The sequence below is a fragment of the Sus scrofa genome, chromosome 12 (genome assembly GCF_054392235.1).
Source record: "Sus scrofa isolate SSC_HxYL_T2T_F1_AM1 chromosome 12, Sscrofa_HxYL_maternal_Yorkshire_Landrace_v2.0, whole genome shotgun sequence".
Classification (NCBI taxonomy): Eukaryota; Metazoa; Chordata; class Mammalia; order Artiodactyla; family Suidae; genus Sus; species Sus scrofa.
Window position 1 is genome coordinate 7,877,168 of NC_139394.1, and position 20,237 is coordinate 7,897,404.

The 20,237-nt window shown below is 48.5% G+C and overlaps 1 protein-coding gene across 11 annotated transcripts in view; it reads left to right on the plus strand.

The window, feature by feature from the left end:
* SLC39A11 (solute carrier family 39 member 11) overlaps positions 1-20,237 on the plus strand; it is a 445,093-nt gene that overhangs the window by 56,542 nt on the left and 368,314 nt on the right. The window lies entirely within an intron of this gene.

Sequence of the window (20,237 nt, forward strand, 5' to 3'; positions counted from 1 at the left end):
TGGATTTCCTCCTGTTATAAGAAGCAGAGCAGTGGAGGGACTTGCCCCCATGAGCTGGTGGGAAATCCAGCATGTGAACTGGGCTGGGATTTCAAGGCAGTGGCTGATCGCTGCATGTGCTGTCATTTCTCTTCCATTCCTTTCCTTGATCCTGGCTGGGCCTGGGTTCAGCGGGGCCTGAGTCCGAGCACTCCCTCCCTCTCCTCCTCCTCCTTCTCCTCCACCTCCTTCTTCTCTTGCGGCATCCTTGGTGTAAGGAAATTCCCAGAGCCAGAGATCGAACCTGCACCATGGCAGTGACCTGAGCCACAGCAGAGACAGCGCTCAGTCCTTCACCACTAGGCCACCAGGGAACTCCCCACCTTCTGAATCTTGTAAGTTTTCACCCTCCTCACACAGTCCCCAACTCCCATTAGTCACCTTTATCCGAAGAGAACAAGGTACACAGTCAGCCATCGCGGAGTCCCAGAACCCCTGCTGCCGCCTGGCTCCTGTCTGTGGCCCCTGCGTGGTCCTCTGGCAGATGTGTCCTGAGGCTCTGACTTCCTCTGTGGTTTCTAAAGGAGCTGGAGGTGGGATCAGGCGGTCCTGGATGGCGGTGGGGGTGGATCTGACTTCCCATCTCCCCCGTGGAAGTCCTTTAGAGGGATGGCCTTTGCTTGGGGGCAGTGATAGATATAATAGGCCAGTAGAGGTGACCAGGGGACATTGTAGAACCCCTTCCCCAGAAGGGAAGCACAGCCTCTCCCTCGATGGGTCCTCCCCAGAATGTCCCCCTGATGGATCCCCCAGAGCAGGAAAAGGGGTATTTGTCCTGGGATCCTGGGATTGAGGTTCAGAAGATTCTCTAATCAGGTGCAGAGGAGACCAAAGCCCTTGGTTCTGAGCTTCCTTTTTCAGATGCTTTTGTTTCGGGGTAAGCAATTGGTTAAACTCTAAGGATCCCCGGTTGTGATTCCGGGACCACTGTCACTGGTAGGATTAAATAGAAGCAAGAAAGAGAAAGATGGGTGAGTGGGAGAGAAAGAACGGAGCAGACACAATGGAAGAGGAAGGTCCTGCCTTCATGGACCAGGTGGCCCAGTTGTCTGGAGGAGCTTTAACCTGGAGGGGCTGAAATTTTTCTAGCCTTTAAGCCTCTCCAGCACTTCCTGAAGACCCTGGTGCCTGGTAGACACTTGGTAATGAGTCAGCTAGTGCCAATGAATGACGTCTTTCCTTGAAACGAGGCTAGGACGGGCATGCAGAGCTCACCCAGATGCCATCTGACCCAGACCTTTGGGATCGCGTCCCTGTGAAATGGTAAATCACGTGTTGGGCGTCCAAGTAACGCAGTTACCTCTGCTCCAAACAGAATTAAAATGAAATGTCAACTGGTAGTTTGGGTTTAGTTCTGGAAATAATCATGTTTCCTGCCCAGGTCAGCCTGGCTTCAGGTCTTCCGCGGTCTGATGGACCAGGGTTGCAAGAACTCTGTATTCACTTATTAGTCTAATGGACAGACTAGATGGTGGCTTCCCAGGGCAGAGCTGCTTTTATGTTCCCCTGTATTCCTTGGGCATAACTTACCACTGGGGAACATCTGCATTATCTAATTTATTCCTTTGAAGCATTTCATTTTTGTTGATTGCTGCTTAAAGGTCATTTCCAAATAAACATGGAACGAAAGGTCACTGTACCCAGCGGAAAAAATCATCACGAAGCAGCTTTGGTCCTGTTCAATTCCACTGCCCACCTTCTCCCCGGCAGAGTGTGTCCTTTTGGCTGCATGTGGCTAATTGTGCTGCCGTCTGGGTTCTGGATTTGGGGATGGGAGTTAGCAGTGGGGTGGCAGCAGGTGCAAAGCTTTACTTACGGAAGTTCAGGCAAACGTCTGGGTTTCGGAGATGGGGGTTAAGTCGTTTCCAGAGATCACCAAGGAATAATACAAATTCTGGCTGGCGTTACTGAACAACTGTGCTCCTAGCCCAGATGAACTGGATGCCTCGAGACTGGTAGATGGAGCTGTGGATTTTCTGAGTAGGAATGGAGAAGAACACAAGGGAGGGAGATGATGGCAGAATACCAGGGATGTTCACTTGTGTCTGTGTTTTCCGAATAGTGAAGAAAGAAAAGACCTCAAGGCTTGTTCACTTACTGCCTCTGCCCCAGGGAAGAGATTACACAGTAGGTAGTTCGTGGGCCCTGGGAGGAGAGATCTGAGCTACAGAGAAGCTGCTTTGGTCTTGTCCATTTATTTCCTCCACTGGCTTGGTTGGCTGGTAGGTGTGCTGTGGACATGGTACCATGGGATTTTAACATGGCCTTCATCACATGGCTGATGCTCGGGCGAGCTGGGCGGACCTGAGAGTTGCTAACAGGGGCAACATCCCAGGGAATCGTGGTCCAGCAGAGGGAAGGGCGTCTCCACATAAAGACGGGCTGTCAGGATAACACAATAGAGTGGTGGTTAGGAAGATCAAGAGGATTAAGCAGAATGATGGATGGGGTGGTTTGAGCAGAGCATATGGAATTCCACAGCTAGCTTTCATCGAAGGTTCTGTGCCAAGTGCTTGACCTGTACCATCCCTGTCTCACAGCAGCTCTGAGTTCTCCCATTATATGGATGGGGAAATAGAGGCACCATCAGTAAGAGGCGGAGAATCCTAGCAGTGGGACACTCATACCCTCAACCACTGAACCCATGCTTTGCTGAGGTCACAGCTGGCACATTAGCATGTAGGAGGGGACCCCATACATCGGGGAAGGTTATCAGTGAGGGGGCTGTTATGGCCTGCCTTATTTGAAAAAAAAAAAAAGAATTTCCGCTCACTGATACTGGAAGCGGGATTTGGAGAGCTCTCTTAGAAATGTAATTTGGCCTTGTCTGTCTGTCACGCACACACCCTCGGACCCAGTTTGCAGGTGTGGGAATGGATCTTGCCGAAAGAAACTTCGTTAGTGCTTAAGGATGTGGACACAAGAGTAATCATTAGAGTCTTGTTTGTACCAGCAAAAGATTAGAAACATCCTAGAAGTCTTTCAGGAAGGGACAGGTCAGTTAAAATAGAGTTCGTCTCTGCAGTGGATGCAGCACAGTGTGAAAAAAAAGGAAAAGGTAGCCTCTTATGGACTCGGCTTGGGAATTGTCTATGGTAAGAAAACAACATTGCGGAATAGGGTGTATAGGATGTTATACGGTAATAGAATTTAATAGCTATGCACTATTGTGACAGTTAAATAATAATATAATTTAATAATTATATAAATCTGTTCACATTTTTACATTTTAATTTATGTCTATATAAATACATACATTATATAGTTTCAATTGTGTGTATATATGTGTGTATGCGTGGATGTATCTAATACAAACACATACATGTGTGGTATATAAATGTGTGTGCTTGTGTATGCATGTGGGTGTACATAGGTACATAGATGTACATATACACGCGTGCGTGTGTGTATAGATGTGTGTATACGTGAATATGTAAGTGCATATATAGGCATATGTATACACACATATACATATCCGTATACACGTGAACACATATATACATGTGTATGTATGTGTGTATAGTCATGTGGGTGTAAGTATACATGCATATACACACTTATATATATATATACACATGTGTATATGTACGTGAGTGAACACATACATATACACATATCTACACATGCACACGTGTATATGTACATCTATGTACCTATGTACACCCACGTGTAGATATGTGTATGCATATATAGACATGTATATATAGGTATATGTATAATGTATATACATGTATATACATGTGTGTGATGTATACATATATACACAAATACATATAGGATATTTTTCTTTTTTTTCTTTTCGATATTTCCCAAATTGGGAAAGGATGAGGACAATATCAGAAGAATCGGTCAGGCTGCCTGGATGGAAGCTTGTGACACCAGGAGGGCAGGCAGGGCTGGGAGTGCTCTGAGAGGGTGTTTGCTCAGTGGCCCCACACTCCGTGGGGAGCAGGGTGGGTGTGGGACCTGGGCTGGGAGGACACTTGGAAAAACCATTTAGGTTGGGAGAGGGAACAGTTGGGGTGACCTGAATGTTTAGGTACCAGGAGAAAGATGAAGGCTCCAGAGGCGAAGCTGGACCTGCCAGGTGGCAATTCCATGGGGAGAGAGGTGACACCTTGGCTAGCTTGGTGGTCGGGTCCCCGTCACAGGTGGAGTTCCCGAAGAGGTCACGCATCCGTTTCTGGGGGATGTTATGGAGGATGCCACCCCCCCCCCCGCCCCCAGTCAGTGGAGGACCACTGATCTGGTTCAGCTGTCGGCTTTGATAAACCAAGGCAGTGGTTCTTCCTGACCCACTGAAGGATCTGTGGCCCATCCACCCCCAGCAGTGGTCCCTAGGCGGTTACTCTCAATCACAGGACTTCGGTTGAGTTGGATCTCAGACACTTAGTTGTTAGCGTGGGGCATGCCTCGGTCTCTTTATCTGCGAGTTGGGCATGGTATTGGTAACTAGCCATATGAGGTTGTTGTGAAGATTGGATGAGCTGCAACAAGTATTTAAAATGGTATTCTGTGCAGGTAAAGTGTTGGTAATTTATTTTTCCTTTTATGGCCCCACCTGCAGCATATGGAAGTTTCCGGGCTAGGGGTCAAATCAGAGCTGCAGGTGAGACCTACACCATAGCCACAGCAACGCCAGCTGAGCCAAATCTGTGACCTACACCGCAGCCTGCAGCAACACTGGTTCCTTAACCCACTGATGGAGGCCAGGGATTGAACCTTCATCCCCACAGATGCTATATCAGGTTCCTGACTTGCTGAGCCACAATGGGAGCTCCTTGTTGGCGATTATATGTCATTTAAACAAATTCCTGAGGTGGTCCTGATACAGCTCCCTGCCCTTTCCACCCGACTCCTGCCCCCGTGACCAGTAGAGAATCTTCAGTCTCAGTCAGAAGGGGGTCTTTGAACCAGTGGATTCATCGGGGCATTCAGCAGATTCCTTTTTGAGCACCACCTGTGCTGGTTCACTTCTTTAGCGGCTGATGCAAAACTGAACACTGTGCTTTGGAATTTTCATTCTCATGGGGGAGGCACAGACCAACCAAACACAACACAACCACCACGCCCTGCCCCCCACAATTGAAAACAAAAAAATGACATGTTGCACGTTAAGTTTTCATAGGCCGATCCCAAAAGCCACACCTTTATCCTTGCCCCTTCATTCAGTGAATACTGAAGCAACACCTCTGAGTATTTATTTATTTGTTTATTTATTTATTTTTGTCTTTTTAGGGCCATACCTGCGGCATATGGAGGGTCCCAGGCTAGGGGTCGAATGGAGCTGTAGCTGCCACAGCTGCGCCACAGCCACAGCAGTGCTGGATCCGAGTCGCACCTGCAACCTACACCACAGCTCACTGCAACGCGGGATCCTTAACCCATCGAAACAAGGCCAGGGATGGAACCTGTGTCCTCTTGGATGCAGTCAGATTCGTTTCCGCTGAGCCTCGATGGCAACTCCCATGTCTAAGCATTTAAACCCCACCAAATTGTACGCTGCTCAAGTCCATTTGGATGCCTCGGGTCCCTTAAGTCCATCCAGGCAGCTGAACTTTCTCATTCTCCGAGACCCAAAGGAAAAGAAGGCACTGCCTCTCTCCCCAGGCCGGAGGGCCGAGCCCACTGCTGCTCCCTGTGACACTTCAGCCACCAGGCTCAGGTCCTATTTCCTTCAAGGCTTTTTATTTGGCCACAAAGCAATTATTTTTAGCCTCTAGTCCATTCCTGTCAGATCATCAAAGGACCCCAGAGCTCACACAGGCCCTGAGAGAGAAATCTGGTTGAAAGGTCAAAGTGCTGACTGCTGGCAACATAAATGTCCCCAAGGGCTGCGTCTCCTGCTGATTACTTTGGTTTCCTGACTTACTGAAAACACTGGGGTCCCAGGTCCCACAGGGCAAAAGGATTAAACTGTACCACAAGAGATTAGATTAGACCCCGCAAAATTAGATTGCAGAATATGCGTCTTATGGAATCTGAGACTCCGTCAACTGGAGGAGGTGCTGTAATTTTGTGAACCACCGACAAAGAAAATAAAAAGATACTGCTCCGAACTGTATGACTTGCTTATGCTTAGAAATTTGAAGTTTTACTTTTTACAAGAACTGATTTTTGCTTAGTTTTATATTATCCGTCCACATAAAGGAAATATACATACACATCAATATGCTTAGTATGAATAGATATAAAGGGAATTGAATTAAAATTGTCTGGAAGAGGCATCACTTCCTGACACTTCTTTGTACCTGACTTTTCAAGGCTGATTATTTAGGCAGTGTATATATTTTTTTCCTCACACAGTTTAGTTCTCATCTGGAGTGTTGCTGATAATAGCATTTCTTAAAAGAATCCATAAAAGAAATAAAAGATTAGCACTAATTTCTTGATTTAAGCCAGCTTTATAGATTTAATGCAAATATATGGGGGGGGCACTTTTCTGGTTGGGCATCGTCAGAGGATCCTGAAGAGCTTCGAAAACACAGGTTGCTGGACCCCATTTCCAAGGCTTCTGGTTCAGTAGGTCTGGGGTGGGGCCTGAGAACGTGCATTTCTCACAAGACTGTAGGTGACTTAGGTGATGCTGATATTGCTGGTCCAGTGTGGATGTAGGACGGGCCCCCTCTACCCGCTTCAGGAGTGTTACTTCCTCACCTCCTTACTCCGTGCCTGACCTTCTATCTCCTAGGGGTCAAAACACTCCCCCTCCGCCTCTCCCAACTTCCAAGGCCCTCCTGAGAATTTTATGCCTCGTGCTTCCAGTGTTGGAAGCTGATCGGGCTGTGATGGCTGCTGCCCACCCGCCACCTGGCTCACAGCGTTTGTAGCGTTTCGAGATGGATCAGATTTCCACGAGGCCAGATCGGGAGTGGGGCGTGGTGCATGTGTATCTTCAAATCAACGAAAGAGAATTAACCTTCTTTATGCTCCGTGAGTGAGGGGAGGCTCAGGCCAGCTTGGAGGTAGAGGCGGCAGCGTCCCCCTGTCCCCAAGGTTTCTGGGTGGGGCCACTCAGACAGTAGATAGCACCACCAAAAGCAAGGAGTGGAGCTGCCCATGCCCAGGGCCTTGTGCCTTATGTTGGTAGGGCTGAGGACTCAGCCAAATAGTTTACTCGGGTGATTCGTACATCAGCTACCCATATATATTTTTTTTAAACAGTGCTGCTAGAAACCCTCCATCACTCAGCATGGCAGGCTAATAAAAAGGCAGAAAGGCCTCCCTTGTGTCTGCAGTTAAATACTAATGAAGACCAGCTGTAAGTGCAGGCGCAGGCGGCACGAGCCCAAGGCAGTGGGGCTGCTCGTCTTCATTAGTGTCACTCCGGACAGCGTCGCTTGAGACATGGGATGGGCCTTAGGTCACCCAGCTGGTTCTCTCCAGGAGCCTGCGGGGATCTGCTGGGCCTAGTGGTGGAGACTTGAACAAGCTCACTGGCAGGCAGAAGCTCCCTGCTGTCTGCCTTGTTTCTTGTTCCCTTAAGAGTGTCTCTTCTTTGCCTGAGACGGTGAGTCTCTGCTGGGGGCTTCTCGGATTCTTAGGAGACGCTGGCCAATGTCTAGAGACGTAACTGGTGGTCACACGTGGGAGGGGCTGCTCCTGGGATCTAGTGCAGAGGCGGGGGATGGTGCTAGACCTCCTACGGTGAACAGGACAGCCCCCCCCACCCCCGCTCCCTCAGCAACTCACTCCAACAGGGAATGATCCTACACGAAATGTGATTAGTGCTGTGGTTGAGAAACGCCGTCTTAATGAACAAAGCAACTGATGAATCCAAGATGTTCTGGTCTGTGGCATGCTCTTTCTTGAAATCTGGAGAAGAGACAGACTCTTTTATTTATTTGCTTTTTTTTTATTACTCAATGAATTTATATTACATTTATAGTTGTACAATGATCATCACAAGCCAATTTTTATAGGATTCCCATCCCACACCCCCAGCACATCTCCCCACCCCTAAACTGTCTGGTTTGGAAACCATACGTCTTTTCAAAGCCTGTGAGGAGACTGGCTCTTTTAAATAAAACATGTAAAAAAAATAACTCTTGAGGCAGCATCTTACCTGGCCTTCCTGGAGTGTGATGTAATTGCTCATCAAAAGCTGTAATTCACGTGGCGCCACTTTGGCATGGTTTTCCCCGATACTGGCATGATCGAGGACATAGCACAGGCACAGACTCGCACACTGTTCAGGGAACGCATTTTATCCCCAAACCTCACGCTCCTCAAACTTGGGCATGTATGTATATGTGTACAGAAAAGCCCTGAGGGTCTGGTTGAATGCGGTTTCTGATTTGTCAGGTTGGGGTAGGGTCTGAGATTCTGCCTTTTTTGTTTGTTTGTTTTTGGGGCTGCACCCATGGCATATGGAGGTTCCCAGGCTAGGGGTCCAATCGGAGCTGTTGCTGCCGGCCTACACCACAGCCACAGCAATGCAGGATCGGAGCTGCATCTGTGATCCATACCACAGCTCATGGCAATGCCCGACCCTTAACCCACCGAGTGAGGCCAGGAATCGAACTTGAGCCCTCACGGATACTGGTCGGGTTCATTAACCGCTGAGCCATGACGGGAACTCCAGATTCTGCCTCTTTACCAGGCTTACCCCTAGGGTGCTGCTGGGTGGATTCCTTGCTTCAGTAGAAATCACACGTAGGATAGCAAGGCACTAACCCCCACCTGCGGAGCCACTGGGATTCTGGGGCCCCCCATGCAGTTTGGATAATGGGGAAACCCTGGCGGAACTGTGTGCCTGACAAGTCGGCTTTCCTTCATGTGAGGGCTGTGTTGTGGAATGACCCACTCATCCTGGTGTGCCTAGACCTGTTCCAGTGAAAACCCAAAGTCTTGCATCCAAGAAACCCCTCAGTCCTTTGAAACCAGGATGAGCCAGCCTATGAGCCTAAGGCAAGGCTGGCATTTTAAAATGTCCTTCCTTGAGCAAGGCTCGGAGCCCCATGCCGTGGGGACTCAAGGAAACCCTGGTCTTTAGTTATGCTAGTTTCTCTTCTATTCTGGGAATAGGAGCACATATGATGTCAGGAAATTCCACTGTTTCACATGACATTTTGTGTCACCAGCAGGATTGTGTTTCTCTACCTGTGAGTTGTACTGTTCCCTGAACATCCTGTCTTTTTCTTCCTCCCATCCGTGTTACCTCTGCTTCTAGATTCATCCCCACCACCTCCTTTGAGCAGGCCACTCCATCAGGATGGTACTTTCAGCATTTTCTTCTGGCTAATACAGTTTTTAGGGGGTTTGCTCCCAAGGATATAAGTTTTGTGATGGGTAAAAAAAAGGTGTGAAATATTTCCAAACTCTTAAGTAACCAATGGGTGACGAATACACAACTCTCTTTTTTTGGCTGCAGCCTCAGCACATGGAAGTTCCCGGGCCAGGGATTGAATCTGAGCCCCAGCTGTGACCCTACACCACAGCTGAGGCAGCACCGGATGCCTAATCCACTGCACAACAGTGAGAACGCCTATGACTCATTTTTTTTTTTTCTTTAAACATTCAAGGTTTTTATATAATGTAGGGCTACCATGCTAGATGGAGTATAGGGTCTGTGCTGATATGACTCTGCAGATAAATTGGGGTAGAATCACTAAGATTGCGGTCTAAACCCTCCCTGCTATGGCTGGGCCAATTTCCATGTAGTTGGCTAAATATTCAGCCTAATTTCTGCTTCTGACACTCATCACAAGAATGCCTTCTTTGGAGTTTTCTTGCGGCACAGCGGGTTAAGGAGCCAGCATTGTCACTGTGGTGGCTTGGGTCGCTACTGTGGTGCTGGTTCGATCCCTGGCCTGAGAACTTGCATGTGCTGAGGATGCTGCCAAAAATAAATAAGTAAATAAAAATAACAACGAATGCCTTCCCTTTTGCCCTCTGTCTACTCCACATCCTCACTGACCTATAGAATCCTGCCTTCACCATTCTCTTCGCTCTTCCAACCCTGCCTGATCTCTGTTCTAAAACTTTCAATATTTAATTATCGCACTGGCTTCCAGCGGAATAGTAACCACATTCTGGCCCAAGAAGGGTTCAAAGGTGGGGAAACCTCTTCAAGAAGAGAGAATAATAAGCATTTATGCAGAGACCATCTTAGGATGAGTTCATCCCCCAAGCCCCCCGCCAGCCTTGTCACCCCAAGTCTCCCTGCCTCCGGGAGCAGCAGCTACATTAGATTTCTTTGATGAATTTTGTGCTCAGGGGTTCTTGTGAGATCTCATTCTGAAGTCTGGCCTGGGGGTGTGTGCTGTAAAAATTAAGAGTCTTTAAAACATTCAGGTCACCACTCATCTATTTGACAAATATTTATTAAGTGTCTTTTCTGGTCACCAGAGGGAGAGCAGCACATTCACTCTCATTCCCTTTGGATGGAAAACCTAATTGGTATCCATGTGAGAACCTCGGCGGACAAGGACTGGGAGCTACTCACATAGCCAATTGTTTTGCGTGGATTGATATACATGGTTGTTTTCCTGGCAAAGTCAGGGGCTACGTGTTTCTTTTCTGTTTCTTTTTTTTCCCATTCCCCTGAAGCTGTGCTTCCCCCCTTGGGGTTCCTGAGCTTGAAGGGACTGCTTCGTATTGTATTTATCAGTTAATTAATATTTCTCAAAGCTGAGAGCGAGACAAAAGCAAATTAAAATCCAGTCTCTTTGCTTTGGGTTAAAGTGATATGCTCTCCGTTCTGTATCTCGTGTTGATCTGAAGCTCTGATTGGTAGTTATATCAATTCTTTTGTGAATTAAACACAGGGAAAAGAATGAATTTTTTTAAAGGGCCACACCCATGGCCTCTGGAGGTTCCCAGGCTAGGGGTCAGATTGGAGCTGCAGCTGCCAGTCTACACCACAGCCACAGCAATGTCAGATTCTTAACCCACTGAGCGGGGCCAGGGATGGAACCCGCGTCCTCATGGATACTAGTCGGGTTCTTAACCTGCTGAGCCACAACAGGAACTCCAAGAATGAATTCTTGCTTAACATCATTTGTTTTACTAAACACTGTCAAATTATTTTTGGAGGGGAGTGTGGTTGGAGACGTAGTAACGGCAGCTGACAGAGAGCACATAGGTGGTTACAGACTAGATTGTCAATGTTAGTTGTTTAGTTGTAACGGAACCCAAAGTAGATATTGATTTTTTATTTTTTGGCTTCACCCACAGCATGTGGGAGTTCCCAAGCTAGGCATCGAACCTGAGCCACGGCGGTAGCCAGAGCTACAGCATGATAACGCTGGATCCTTAACCCCCTGAACCATGTGGGAACTCCAGATTTCCAGATTTTGATATTAAGATGGACTGGAGAGTGCCTCCCTGTATGGGTATAGAAGGTTCTGGAAGAACTCAGCATAGCCCTCTTAACCCCAGAAGCAGGTATGTCCAGAGACAGCATTCTAAAGTCCAGCTGGCCCCCTGACCACAGCTGGGTACATGTCGGGGGGGGGTGCCCTTTCTGAAACCCCAAAGTGTGTGATTTTCTGGGGCTGGATGGAGAACAAAAGGAGCCTTCAAAGTGAATGCTCTGCCCTGAGCGGGTGGTCTCATGGGAGTGTCTGGGGGGCATTTGAGATGGTCAGAGGCAGGGGACCTCTGGTGGATGGTGGGAGCCCCCACGACTGCGGACGCCCCAGGCCTCACTAGTTCTGTCTGAGCCAAGGCCCCGCTGACCATCTGTCTGTGAGCTGGAAGACGGGAGACGTGACCTGCTGTGTGACAGCCCTGCCTGGTGGCGACAAGCGGTCCCAGGGGCTGGGAGGGAGGGACAGTCCTAGGGGCTTCTAGTTCCCACACGTTCCGAGGATCTCATTCTGCAGCTGGCTGGCCTGCTGGAGAGCTAATGAGGTGAAGAAAATTCAGGGGAAATGATTGATTAAAACAAGTCGTGAACACTTTCAAGGGAACTTGGCTTTCCAAAGCATCCAGGTGACTTTGGATATAAGCACGTAGGAGAGACGTGTGCATCGAATTAGGAGCATCTAGATTGGGTTTCACTACTGACCTTAAGTCTTGTTGTTTAAGCTCAGGGAGCCTTGCTTCCTGTATTCACCTTATTGAAATGTGTTTAAATTATAAAAGGAACAGAACATCGTAGAAAGGGGAAAAAACTCTACACTCTCATCACCCAGCTCCTTTAATTTGTGTGCATTTTCTAGTCTTCTGTTCCTTGCATATTTTTGGCCACTGTCCTAAGCGAATGGCATATCTTTTTGCATGTTGCTTCTTTTGCAAATCACAGTGTCATATATTATCTCCGATGCTGCTACAGTGTTCACCATTTTGACTAACTGCATAAAAGGCCACTGCACTTATATGCACTAATTTATTGAACTATCCTTCTTTTATTGAGCATTAGAGTGATCAATATCTTTTTCCCCCTATATTTTAAATCAAGTTTATTAAGCAAATTCCCGGGAAATCACACTGATGGCCACCCGTGCATTAGTGAGAACAGAGGATTGGGGCGATTTGTAGAGCTCTGTCATTCCATTTAATTAGACAAATGACTTTCTGAGTGCCTTTTATGTGTAAGGCTTTCTGTCTGTATTATTATCTGTGCAGGTCCCAGCTGATGTTTCCTGAATATGTGGCAAGACTCTAAAGAGTCACCAGTTATAACAGCTTTGGGGAAAAGGCCAGGGTGCCTCTGTGTGAAGGCTCAATTACACAGCATTTGTTTATGCTTGCTTTTAAGGGGCCACACCTGTGGCATATGGAGGTTCCCAGGCTAGGGGCCCAACCGGAGCTCCAGCTGCCAGCCTACACCCCAGCCACAGCAACGAGGGATCCAAGCCGCATCTGCAACCTGCACCACAGCTCAGGGCAACACCGGATCCTTAACCCACGGAGCAAGGCCAGGGATTGAACCTGCATCCTGGTGGATATTAGTCGGGTTCGTAACCCACTGAGCCACAGTGGGAATTCCCTATTTTTATTTCTTAATTTTTTTCCCTTTTTAAAATTTATTTTTATTGAAGTATCCTTGATTTGCAGTGATTCAGGTCAACGGCAAAGTGATTCAGTTTGAATACACATATATGCAATACACACACCTATAAATGAATCTGTATATATATGTATGTATGTGTATATATATATTCTTTTTCAGATTCTTTTCCATTGTAGGTTATTACAAGATATTGAATATAATCCCTGGGCTGTATAGGAGGTCTTTGTTGTTTATCTGTGTTGTTAGTGCGTATCTGTTAATCCCAAGCTCCTAGTTTCTCCTCCCTGTGGTAGCCATAAATTTGTTTTCTTATATAGTTTTTTAAAATCATAGTAGATGACTTAACCATGAAAATAACTATGGTGTCCATACCTCTTGCTTGCAGGATGTGTTAAGGGAGGGAAAAGAGGAGTTCCCGTCATGGCTCAGTGGTTAATGAATCTGACTAGGAATCATGAGGTTGTGGGTTCGATCCCTGCCCTTGCTCAGTGGGTTAAGGATCTGGTGTTGCCTTGAGCTGTGGTGTAGGTTGCAGACACGGCTCGGATCCCTCGTTGCTGTGGCTCTGGTGTAGGCTGGCAGCTACAGCTCTGATTCGACCCCGAGCCTGGGAACCTCCATATGCCATGGGAGTGGCCCAAGAAATGGCAAAAGGCAAAAGGCAAAAAAAAAAGAAGGGAAAATAATTGTTGGTTGTTTGTTAGTGGGTCTGCCTGGAAAGGACTGGAATCATTTTGCTCTTCTGACCCCTTTCCCTGTGGTCTGCTTTACTTGTTTTCGTGGTTGAGCCAGAGAGCTCTGACTCTTGTCTGACAGCCTGGGATGATTAGGGACTTGGAAACACGTGAAATGTGGGAGAGTGGGGCCAGTGAGAGGTGGGTTCCAGCTCCACGTCTAGGGTACCTGCTGCCATCTGCGAAGTGGGAGGCTGGGGCCAGGGGCTCTGGGAGGTTCTTCCTGACGCTGAGTATTATGGCGTGAACTACGGTGGCCTTTAGCCCTGGATTAGTTTGCTAGGGCCGCTGTAACCGAACACCCCGCACTTCAACAACAGAAGTTTATGTTCTCGTAGTTCTGGAGGTCAGAAGCCGCAGATCAGGTGTGGGCAGGGTTGACTCCTTCCGAGGGCCGTGGAGGAAGGATGTGGCCGGGCTCTGTCCTTGGCCTGCGGACAGCCGTCTTCTCCCTGCGTCTCTTCGTGGTGTCTTTCCTCTTAGTTTGTCTCCGGGTCCAAGTTTCCTTTTTCTAAGTACGCCAGTCACGTTGGGTTAGATAGAGCCCATCCGAGAACTTTCACCCCAAGTTGATGACCTCGTAAAGAGTCTGTCTACAAATGAGATCACATCTGAGGGACTGGGGTTAGGACTCTAACGTGTGAATTGGGGGCAGGGGTAGCGCACACAGTTCACCCATAAGAAGACCAAAAACGGAAATGCATTAGGAAAGCTTTGGTTAGATTGCGATAGTTCCCATTAGGACAATGAGGTGGCTTCCTTCCTTCCTTCTTTTTCTCTTTCCCTCTATCCCTGTTCCCTTCTTTCCTTCTTTCTCCCTTCCCCCTTTCTCCTTTTTTCCCTTTCTTTCTTTTTTAAAGCTAAGGATGCAAAAGGACTCCTCAAACACATTTGCATAAAGCCTTCATTCTGGATTCACAGCTGTGACCTGGCACGGTTTTCCTTTGGCAACGAAATCAGAGAACCTGAGCCTTCAACCTAGCAAGGGGGCCTCCAAGCTCACCTGGGCCAACTCTCAACATTTTACAGGTTCAGAGAAGGAAAGGACCTGACCCAAGGTCGCCCAGTAACTCATTGGCAGAATCGGGGCTCGAGCTGCAGCAGAGCCCTGATGCCTTGGAGCAGGTCCGTGTGCTTCCTCCTTGATGGTTTCTGTCACAGCTGCCACCCTGGAGAAGAAACTGTTGGGTCCTCCAGGCCAGGGGCCCATGTGGCCTCAGTGACAAACACCGCCCTTAATGCTTATATGAGCGCTGTCATGCACAAGCCCGCGGACCCAAAGGAGGGCTTTTCTGAACCGGAAATCAGGCGTCGGAGAAGGCTCTTTGGCTAGCAGATATTTCACTGTTTTTATTTACCCTCCACAGAGGTTTTTGGGTAATCTTTCTAAATGAGGCGTTTGAAGGTGAATTCCATTTCCATGTATTTGTCATGGCACGGGGAGCAGGTGGGAGCAGGAGGGAGTTGAGCCAGCAGGCAGGGAGCTCCCGTTGTGGCTCAGCGGAACCAATCTGACTAGCATCCATGAGGACGCGGGTTCGATCCCTGGCCTTGTTCAGTGGGTTAAGGACCCAGTGTTGCCGTGAGCTGTGGTGTAAGTCGCAGACATGGCTTAGATCTGGTGTTGCTGTGGCTATGGTGTAGGCCGGCAGCTGTAGCTCCGATTAGACCTCTAACCTGGGAACCTCCATATGCTGCAGGTGCGGCCCTAAAAGACGGAAAAGTAAACAAACAAACAAACAAAAAAACCCAGCAGGCAGAAAGACTGGTGGGAAAATAGAGGATGCGTTAACTTAGGAAGTAGGTGGATAATTCAGGAAAATGGAGCAGCCCCTGGGACGTCAGGAGCCCCGGGCACTGTGCCTGTGCAGCCTTCCTCCTGATGGCACAGGGACGGGGGAGAGTCAGGTCCTTGAGGATGCTGCCCAGGGGAGTTCCTGGCGCTCGGGGGTTGCCCGGCTTCTCGTGGTAGAAGTGAGCCGGGTCGGAGTGTGTTTGTTTCTCAGGGCTGCCATCACAAAGTCCCACACACTGGGGGACTTAAAGCAACAGGAACTCTCCTCTCATGGTTCTGAAGGCCAGAAGTTTCAACCTTGGCAATCGAGAAGTCAGCAGGGCCATGAAAGCGCTTGAGGAAAAGCTGTCCTTCCTTCCTCCTTCCAGCTGCTGCCCGCTCCAGGCATTCCCTTGGCTTGTGGCCATATCCCTCCCCCTGCTTCTTCTTCACATGGCCTTCTCTGTGTTCCCATCCTGTCTTCTCCCCTTCTGTCTCTTTCTCTCTCTCTCTCCTTTTTTATTTTTTCCAGTCATGCTCATGGCATGCAGAAGTTCCCAGTCCAGGGATTGAACCTACACTACAGCAGCAACAACCCGGATCCTTAACCCACTGAGCCACTGGGGAACTCCATCCCCTTCTTTCTCTTTCTTTGTTGTTGTTTTCTTTTTTCTTTTTTTTTTTTTACAGCCGCACCTGCAGCATATGGAAGTTCCTGGGCTAGGGGTTGAATCGGAGCTGCAGTTGCCAGCCTATGCCACAGCCACAGCAATGCCAGATCTGAGCCACATCTGTGACCTACACAGCAGCTTGCAGCAATGCCAGATCCTTAACCCAATGAGCCAGATCTGAGCCACATCTGTGACCTACACAGCAGCTTGCAGCAATGCCAGATCCTTAACCCAATGAGCCAGATCTGAGCCACATCTGTGACCTACACAGCAGCTTGCAGCAATGCCAGATCCTTAACCCACTGAGCGAGGCCAGAGATCAAATCTGTATCCTCACGGACACTACATCGGGTTCTTAACCCACTGAGCCTCAGTGGGAATTCCACCTTCTGTCTCTGATATGGTTAATCCAGCATGATCTCATCTTGAGTGCTTTAATTTAACTACACCTCCAAAGACCCTTTTCCCAAAAAAGGACCCATTCACAGGCACCAGGGATTAGCATCTGGATATCCCTTTTGGGGACCACCTCTCAATGCACTCCCTACGACTCCTCAGATGACCTCATATGGCAGCCACGTTTTTCCAGTCCTGAACTTGTTCCCACCCGGCTCATTCTGATGGGATCTGGAGCGCACTGGGTCTTTGCTTCACTCTTTGACCGTAGAGGCTGAGGGACCACCTTCCCATCTGCGTTCGAGGTGCCAGACCTACATGGTTGCACAGGACCCCCTGTTCAGAAAAGCGCTGTGCCTGGTTAATGCTCTGCTGTTGCTGTCTCTGAACTTGTGTTTTATTAGCAAAGTCTGATGGCACCGTTAAGTCTACAGGGAGCAGACCTGGCTTGCTGATCCCCTTCCCTGGGGGTGGAGGTGACGGGGGTCCGGGGAGGCCACCATCCTTTCTGGGAAGGGTCACCCAGCCCTACCTTGTCGCCCCATCATCTGCAGTCCACAAACTACAGCAAACCCACATGGAGTGAGTTTTGTTTCTGCTCCTACTCAGAGAGCAGAATAAAGCTTCTTCGAATCCTCGTTCCCTCCTCATGCCCTGGCACCATTTGGGGTGTTTGTAGCCCCCTGAACACTGCCTGCCTCTTGAGAGCTCACCCCACATTGCACTAAGCATATGCAAATGCCCCCGCATTCCACATTAAGTGCTTCTCTCTCCCATAAAATAATCAGAAAGATTTTTATAGCCTTTGCTTTGAAATTACTTGGCTCTAAGCGTATACAATTTATGACGGGCTGTGATTTCTTGGCCATTATGGTGCCTACTCAGGAATTCTCTTGAAGTGGGAAATGCTAAGCCTCAGATTGTTTTTTGAGAGTAATTAAAATTTTATGAATACCAAAGTCAACAATTAGCAAGATTTTATAGACATTTCATTAAACACTTATTAATTTGAATTTCTACAGGTTTTTTTGGGAACCCAAAGCCAATATGTTTTTCCAATTCTTTTCTGTCTTTTTAAAAAATTTTATTTTATTTTTATTTTTAATGGTCAAATCCCTGGGATATGGAAGTTCCCAGGCTAGGGGTTGAATAGGACCTAGAGCTGCCGCCTACACTACAGCCATAGCAATGTGGGATCCAAGCTGTGTCTTTGACCTACACCACAGCTCACGGCAATGCCGGATCCTTAACCCACTGAGGGAGGCCAGGGATTGAACCTGTACCCTCACAGATACTAGTCAGGTTCAGTACAGCTGAGCCACAATGGAACCCCCATGCTTTTCCAATTTTTAACCATTGCTTAGGCCCCTGGAAAAGTGGGAGAACCTAGATACTGTCCCTGGTTGCTTTTTTTTTCTTTCTTTCTTTTCTTTCTTTTTTTTTTTCCTTTTGCTTTTTATAGTTGTACCTGCAGCATATGGAAGTTCCCAGGCTAGGGGTCGAATTGGAGCTGCAGCCACAGCCACAGCAACATAGGATCTGAGCTTCATCTGCAGCCTGTGCCAAAGCTTGTGGCAATGCTGGATCCATAACCCTCTGAGCGAGTCCAGAGATCGAACCTGCATCCTCACGGACACTATGTTGGGTTCTTAACCCGCTCAGCTACAATGGGAACTCCATCCACTGGTTTCTGGCTGCTGAGATGCCCCCTGCTTATTTTCTTGCCTAATCTCTCTTTTCCAGTGGGAATTGGAATTTCTCTTCCCCAGATCGAAGGCACCCTCTGTGGGGGTCCAGTCCCTGTTTCCGGTCTCCTGGGTCTGTGTGCTGCTGCAGGCTTGGATGACCTTGACTTCTACTTGTGGCCTTGCCTACCCTTTCCCTCCATCCTCAGTGTCTTCAGTCTGGCTTTTGCTGTCTCCGTGACAGAGTTGGTTTCATGGTGCCAGACCTACATGGTTGCACAGGATCCCCTGTTCAGAAAAGCGCTGCGCCTGGGTTAATGCTCTGCTGTTGCTGTCTTGAGCGTCCTCATCATTTTATCTCTGAACTTGTGTTTTATTAGCAAAGTCTGATGGGACCGTTAAGTCTACAGGGAGCAGAGGAGAGATGCAGAGGAAAGGAAAATCTTTGTATTTTAATACCTTTCATAGCCTTTTCCCTCTACGTTTTGATCAAGGAGCCTCCCATTTTCATTTTGCACCAGGCCCCCCAAAATTATGTAGTTGGGCCTGCCTAGTATACTGAGGGCAGGGGTCCTGGTGGTTCATGGCTCCAGTGGAGAGAAATGTTGGTAAAATTAGATGCTTCCAGGCAAAAGGAAATGTATTCATTTCCTCGGGTTGCTGTACTGAGTTATCCCGGACTCAGTGTCTTCAAACAACATAAACCTCTTATCTTACATTGTGGGTATAGACATGCGGGCATCAGGGTGCTTGCAAGGCTGCGTGTTCCTTCTGGAAGTTCTGGGGGAGAGTCCCTGTTCTTGCCTTTTCCAGGTTCTAGAGGCCGCCTGCATTCCTTGGCTTGTGGCTGCATTGCTCCGACCTCTGCTTTCCTCATCCCATCTCCTCTCTCACTCTGACTTGCTGCTCCCTCTTCTCTCTTATAAGGAAGGGCCTTTGCGACTGCATGGTGGCGCCCAGGCAAGCCAGGAACATCGCCTCATCTCAGGATCCGTAATCACAGAGTGAGGGAGGGAGGCAGGGGGTCCAGAGGTGAGCAAACCCAGGTCTTGCAGGGCTTCCGAGGTGAAAGGACGGAGCTAGAGCTTTACTCCAAGGGCAGTGAGGGGTCCTCAGAGGATCTGCAGTAATAGCCTGATGGATTGGACTTCCGTCTTTGAGAAGTCCCTCAGGCTGCTGTTTGGAGGAATCATGGTGATTAAGTGGTCAGGGCAGGATGACGAGCTATTATTCTGGGCAAAGTAGAGAATCCTGGATCGATGGGTGGAGCATACTTTAAAAATCCCCTAGAAGAACAACAAAACCCCGCTGACATTTCCAAGGCCCATCTATGAGCTGTCAATTACTCTCGCTTCCGCAATTCCTCCAGCGTATCAGCACCAGTTCCAGCCGGGTTTATCTTCCCCACTTTGTAGAGGGAAGGAACGGTGCCCCAGGCTCAGAGGCTTATCTCCGACCTCGTGATGCGTCAGTGGTCAGAATTCAGGAAAGGGGGAAAAAAAATGAAAGGCAAGAAAGGCGAGGCGAGGCCAAGCCACCCGTGTTCAGCTGATCTCCGTGTGCCAGAGTCCAGAACAGAGGCTCAGAAATAGACACTGGGGATAAATGAATGAATGAGTAAATGAAGGGGGGAGAGAGGGTCGAGGTAGGGCTTGTTCAGGCCACCGTGACAGGTGTCGGGCTGGGTGTTCGGTGCTTCCTTCCAGTTAGAGTTATGGGGAGAAAACATAGGGTTAACAGTCCCAGACTTGGGGTGGGGAGCCTGAAGCTGAGAGGGATTGGGGGATTTGACCAAGGAAACTCTTGGGCCAAGCTGAGATTCCTCCTGGACTGTCAGATGCCAAAGCCTGCATTCCATTGCTGCAGGACCTGCTCAGGGGAACGGGACTGCAGGGAGGGAAGGAGGCAGAAAGAAGAAGAGAGAGAGAGATGGGAGGAAGGAGGAGGAGGGGAGAAGGAGGAAGAGGAGGAAAGGAG